Source organism: Cynara cardunculus (assembly GCF_001531365.2).
Source record: "Cynara cardunculus var. scolymus isolate 2C chromosome LG 3, CcrdV1, whole genome shotgun sequence".
NCBI classification, from domain to species: domain Eukaryota; kingdom Viridiplantae; phylum Streptophyta; class Magnoliopsida; order Asterales; family Asteraceae; genus Cynara; species Cynara cardunculus.
Genome location: NC_037530.1, coordinates 28,774,353 through 28,781,384, shown reverse-complemented (window position 1 = coordinate 28,781,384; position 7,032 = coordinate 28,774,353). Strand labels below are relative to the sequence as shown.

The 7,032-nt window shown below is 35.2% G+C and overlaps 1 protein-coding gene across 1 annotated transcript in view; it reads left to right on the top strand.

The window, feature by feature from the left end:
- Positions 1–7,032, top strand: part of LOC112509498 (exocyst complex component SEC3A-like) — a 60,580-nt gene that overhangs the window by 42,708 nt on the left and 10,840 nt on the right. The gene's annotated exons all lie outside the window — the stretch shown is intronic.

Below are 7,032 nucleotides of genomic sequence, written 5' to 3'. Positions count from 1 at the left end.
ATATATATATATATATATATATACAATTATTTTCTATGATGCGCCTCCCATTCCTGAGGCCCGCGCCTTGCGCCTATGCCTTGCGTCTAGGCCCCAGGACTCTTTTGTGCCTAAGTGCGCCTTGTGCCTTTAACAACTTTGGATAAAAGGGAGAAGTGCTTTTTTTTTTATTAACCTGGATGTCTAACCCGCTATGCGAGCCGACTAATCCCAGGGCGACCACCCACTTCGCACGTAACCCGGAGTCACTGCATTTGAACCTCCGTGGCCACAAGTGGATTTTTATTCGTCCTTGGATTCGAACCTGGGACCTTGAGGCACTTTTGACCTTTGGAGCCCAAGATTCGAACCTGGGACCTCCGGGCACTTTTGACCTTTGGAGCCCAAGCTCAAACCAATCGGGCACCACCCTTGTGTTTAGCAAGCTCATATACCTCACAATGAAGGTTTTCAATATCAAGCTTTGTAAATAACAAAGGAAAAATAATTTTAACCATCCTAAACGAGGGATGACATAAACGACAATGATGAAGTAGGATTTTTTCTTTATTGGATAAAGTGGATTCTGATACGAAAGAGTGAGACAATCTCGTTTTGGCGTCATCTCAAGACAATAAAGACCATCCTTTTTCTTAGCGAGTCCAATCATCCTTCTCGAATACTTTTCCTGAAATTTACAGTATTCGTCATAAAATACCACGTTACAAAGCAAATCTTGTGTGAGTTTCTGTATAGAGACCAGATTAGTGGATAATTTTGGAACATGGAGAACATTTCTTAAGGTTATAGATGGGCTGATTCGTATATCTCCTATACCAGCTATGGTTGTTAGAGATCCAATTGCTGTGCCAATTTCCTTGTTACTTTGGACAAGGTGAGTATGTGGGAAAATGCTTTGAAGAGTGGATCATGTGGTTGGTAGATCGAGAATCCATGATCCAAGAGTACTTCAAGAGTTCAAGGGTGAATCTGAGATATTAAATCCAAATGTAAGAACAGTGCTTACCTGAATAGGCTAATGAACACATACATGTGGGAAATAGGGAGCCTTCTCTAGGGTGTTGAAAATTGATCTTAGCTTCTCCATTTCTTCTTGGTTAAGGCTAGCTGGTTCTTGTTTGCCTTCTTCTTGTGTAGGATCGACAGCAGCATGAGCTTGTCCTTTGTCCCGTATTGATGCACCTTTTTGCCCTCACTCGTAACTTGGAGGCTTGCCATGTATCTTTCAACAATATTCCTTGGTGTGACGTGCCTTTTTGCAATAAGTACACCATGGTCCATCTAGATTATGAGCCCTGGGCTGGTCATTCTTTCTAGATCCAGATTCATAAGTAGTTCTCCTTTTCATTTTCCCTACTCTGATCTTGACATTTTCTGCCACCATAGCCGAGACATTTGCCAGAAGAGCCTCAAGGATTAAAGTCCTACTCTCCTCACTTTTGATAATGGCCCCCACTTCATTAAGGCATGGAACTTCCAGTTTTCCCAGGATTTGGATCCTTGATCAAACTCAGAGTTTAATCCTACGAGGAAATCATACACCCTGTCTTGTCCAATGAAAACCTTGAGCATTGTAGCATCTTCAAGGCATTTGGTTTTAATTGCCCTATAGTGATCGAGCTCCTACCGTAGAGATTTTAGTTGATTGGCATACTCGGTTTAGTTTTGCTTCCATATTCTTCACTTTCACCTCGTACACATAAGTTTCTTGAACTGCATTCCAGATATCCTTGGCGTTAACCATGAACAGCATTATATCACTTATTTCAGGAACCATCAAACTCCATAACCACGCCATGATCATAGAGTCTTCTCCGTCCCATGCTTTAAATAGGGGATCTTCTTGTTTCAGTGCAGTGCCAGTGAGATGACTGATTTTTCCCTTCCCTTTCAGGATGGTTCGAACCAGCTGGGACCACTTGAAATAGTTCTTGCCATCTAACGTGTATGCTGCTGTGTTGTGATTTTCCCAGTTGTTGAACATGAGCAGGTAGAGATCGAGGGGCGGGGTCTGACTTAGTCTCGGTCATTCTTTTGGCTGTTGATCAAGAGGTGTAGGTATAGGACGCTTATGAATTTTTGGTGATAAAGGCCAGAAAAAAGAATCAATGAAGGCTAAAGGGATTCCCAAGTTTCGGAGGCTTTGATACCATAACAGATTTAGGGTTTCTGATGATTTTATTACTGATAGAAGTTGTAACACCTCATTTCCGGGATTAGACGTTCTTATGATAAGGAAATGTAGGTGTGTTATTGAATAAAAGCTTAGTCGATAAGTTTTCGAGAGTTAACGGAACTTTTCCATAAGTATGTTCTAGAATTTCTAAGGTTTCGGTAAAGAACGAATTTCGGGAAGTAACCTATAATGTTAATTTATAACAAACGTTACTAATTGATGCGATTGATTTACTAGTCGGTCAAAATTAGTGTACCGACGATTAAATTGAAAGTATATTGTATTGGATACAAATTACATTCTTATATTAATATGTAGATAAAAAGGAGGTGGTTATAATAATACTATTGTTATAACAAAAAGCTACTATTAACAATGTATTTATTTATTTATTTTCTTATAACAAGAATTTATAATAAAGTAATGATTCAAATAAGATTAAGTAGTAGTAATATCTATATATATGATATATATATATATATATGTGTGTGTGTGTGTGTGCGCGTGTGTGTAAAAGAGATGTTCAATGAAATTAATAATCAAAACACCAGCTCTTGACTGGCCAGCCTCTTGTTTGGAGCCTCCTCGGGCGGATTCCTCCTGTTCTAATAAATCAGAAGGAATTTAATGACTCCTTATGGACTCGTTGAGAATGATTCTAGTCTAGTTCGTGGCCTATTAGAAGTAGAAGGCGCTCTGGTGGGATCCGTTTATAAATAAAAACATAAATTGCAATCTTTAGTGGGATTAGGTGTCTAGGTGACTTGGTGGAGGATTAGGTGTCACTATAGTGGAGATTACATGGAGAATGCAGAATTTATGTTAACTAAGAGCATGACACCTTTCCATAATCATTATAAGACTTCTTATTTAGTGATCTAGAGTATACATAGGAGAATTTCCTCTTACAATTCATTCTTCAAACAAAACTCAGCAGAATTTCTCTCTTAAAAACACATATATAAGCTGTAAAAAAAAGGAAGCAAGAGGAAAGGGTGATGAAGCAAAAGAAATTATAAACAAGATCAAGTTTAGCTTCTAGATAGCCATATAGCCCAAGGTGAATCACATGTTTTTGTTTACAAATGTGATACACAATATGTAGTTATTCACAAAATATGATTATGAATCATGAATCTTATATCATCACATGATTTTATGCAAGAAAACTTATGAATCATTATCTCATTGAAAACATGTTTGCATAATCATAACATAAATTTCAATGGTTTTCCAAACAGAAAGTTTTAAGGCAAAACATATCACTATCTTGAGCATGAAAACATAGTTATGTTGTGAAAAAACTTCATATATACATATTCATAAGCATATGCATAAAAATTATGTCATTCTTGAAAGAATGTTGATAAAAGAATATGTGGACTTATGCAATCCTTGATTAGGGATCGTATTACATCCCTGTATTTAAGTGAAAAGTTTCGAAGTTATGTACCGACGAGCTATATGTGATAGTTGTTGGTTTGGTTATTCATAGTATTCATGTGTTGCATCAAATGTATTACTAAGCATAATCATAACTTCAAACATTATATTGACATTGTATATATATATATATATATATATATACATATACAGGGAGGTTCAATGGAAAACCTCAAAAAAATGAAAAACTGAAGAACACTTTGTTAACCATTCATCTGAAGGATATGCACAAGTGCATACAAGTAACTGAAACTGTTTTTTGGTTTTATGCACGTGTGTATACCGTCCAGTTACTAGGGTGTTCCTCAATTTTTCATTTTTTTGCGGTTTTCCTTGAACCTGACTCTATATATATATATATATATATATATATATATATATATATATGTGTGTGTGTGTGTGTGTGTGTGTGTGTGTAGGGCCAAGATCAAATGCTAACCATCATTTTTGTGTTAACCTTATTAACTGATCTTGGCCATCCAAATCTATAATCAACGGTTAAAATTAATCAATAAAAAAAATTAAATTTCAAAGTTTGAATTTTAATGAGGCCTAGTGAACAATGATGAAAGGAGCATTTTGGGAAGAAAAAATACACTTATCAAGGGTATTCTAGTAAATTGAATTCATTTGTAACCCCCAAACAATTAATAGGGAGTTACAAACAATCAAATCCCAAAAAATATGCATTCATATTATTATTAATTTTTTTTACTATTGATCTTAGTATGAATTCCTAAATCGCATAAGAAACACGGTAGTAACAATTTTCGATATTGATCAATTTGAACACAAATGAACTGTGAACACAATTTGAACAAAAATGAACAACCGTGAACACAATTTGAACACAAATGAACCGTGAGCACGATATGAACACAAATGAACACGATATGTGCAATTTTTGGCCCATATATTCACATACATATGTCCCACAAAATTAAGGTAGCATCTGTTAATTTGTGTTCATCTGTTAATTTGTTCAAATTGTGTTCACGGTTCATTTGTGTTCAAATTGTGTTCACGGTTGTTCATTTGTGTTCAAATTGTGTTCACGGTTCATTTGTGTTCAAATTGATCAATACCGAAAATCGTTACTACCGTGTTTTCTTATGCGATTTAGGAATTCATACAAGAATGAACATGGAAGATCAATAGTAAAAAAAAATTTAATTTTATAACTCCCCATTAATTGTTTGGGGGTTACAAATGAATTCAATTTACTACAATACCCTTGTAAGGGTAAAATGAACAAGACATAAACCTATAAGAATAATGGAATTTGATTGGTTGAGAGGGTTTTCAAAGTTAACACAAAAATGATGGTTAACATTTGATCTTCCCCATATATATATATATATTAAAGACTTGTAATCATTCAGCAAATATATTTGCTTAAAAATGTATGTGTATAGGTAAGGTTTAAGAGAGGATTTAGGATTAGAGCTCTTAAGAGTGGTCACAAGAGTTGTATAGTTTTGACAACAATAGGAATTGTTGTAATGTGGATATTAGCTTTTATGTTTCGTTCGTTTCCGTGATGTTGGAATGTTGGTTCCATCTTTTGTAAAAGTCTGAAATGATAAAATTATGTTTTTAACCGCTTCCGCAAGTTGTTACTTTATTTGAATTAGTTTATATTATGTTTTAAGAATTATTATTAAAGAAACAAGTATAACACACCATTTGAGTCTCGATTTCGAGTCTTGAAATGGGGTGTTACAGAAATCATACAGAATATATACAAAAGGCTAAGCCTTGATATCAGGAAACTATCCTATGATATCCCTGATTTTATGGGATTATACACAATCACAAATTCTATGGGATTATGTACGATCCCCTACTGAATACAAAATCATTTACATGTTCCCATAGTTACATGTAATCACTCAAATAAAGTGATGTATTTCTCATTGATTTAGAGGAACTTTACACTAATATATATACAACAAAGGAACCCATTTAAGGAAATTATATTATCACACTAAGAAAGAGAAACCCTGATTTACTATATCCAACACTCCTCCTCAAGTTAGAGGAAAGATGTTAATCATGCCCAACTTGCTACAAATAAAATCTATTTGTGCTTTCTGTAATGGCTCGGTCGGAAATGCAAGCTGGTACTTTGTTCTGATGTGTACCGGTTGAATCGATGGAGTGTCTCTCTGAGTTCCACAACATGGTCTCTGATAAGATGACAACCAACCTCGATATATTTGGTCCTCTCATGGAATACTTGATTCTTGGCCATATGAATAGCTGACTGGTTATCACAATACAGTCTCATCAAGTCGTCTGTAATCACTCCAAACTCACTTAGAAGCCTCCTTACGTATGTCATTTCGCATAACACATCTGCCATGGCTCTGTACTCTGACTCGACAGTTGATCAGGAGACAGTATGTTGTTTCTTGTTTTTCCAATAAACTAAATTTCCTTCGACAAATACAAAGTACCCAGTAGTCGATCTCCTGGGAACAGAAACAGGACAACCAACCTAATATGCATCTGAGAAACCATATGCCCTTCCATCTCCTTCTTCATTGAATGCACCCACTCAGTAATGACACTGATCTGAATAGAGTTTCCCTATGCCTGGTCTGGCCTTAAAATACCTCAAAACATGAAGTGTTGTGTCCCAGTGACTATGGGTGTACAAAAAAACTGCCAACCCTCTCAACCCGCCTAACCCGACCCGCCAAACCGCCAATTAAGAGGGTTGAAATTGGGTTGACTTAGCTCAACCCAACCCGCCACTAATATATATAAACTTTGATAAAAATTTGTTTATATCTATGTATAATATACTAGTCTATTACATTATATATTAATAATGTTTACTTATATACATAAAATTTTATATAATGTTTGTTGAGTTTATGTTTGTATTTTTTTTAGCTAAATGTATAGGTTATCAAAAGAGGTTCACCACCAGATAATAATGACAAAGAATCTAATAAGAGAAAATTATTGAAATCGTTTTTGCAGCTAGGGGTGTAAATGAGTTGAGCATTTAACGAGCTACTCGAGCTCGAGCTTACTAATTATCGAGCTCGAGTCGATCTCGAACACAAAATAAAACTTGTTTAACTTAACGAGTCGAGCTCTGTAACATCAATGCTCGACTCTATTCGTTCGAAAAGTTGATTAAACTTTACGAGTCGTGTCGAGGCGAGCCATTCAAGCATACTCTTTTTCGAGCCAAATGTATTTTTATATTTACAAATGATATAATATAAATATTAAAAGTTATCGAGCTTAAGTTAATAAATGAGTTACTAAACAAGTCTGAAGTCCTTCCTTTTTTATTTTACTCCATATATTTGAATGCCAATGCCAATTTCACTTTTTATACAAGGATATAAAGTCTGAAAATAGCTTAAAATGATATATGGTGGTGTCGATTGGAT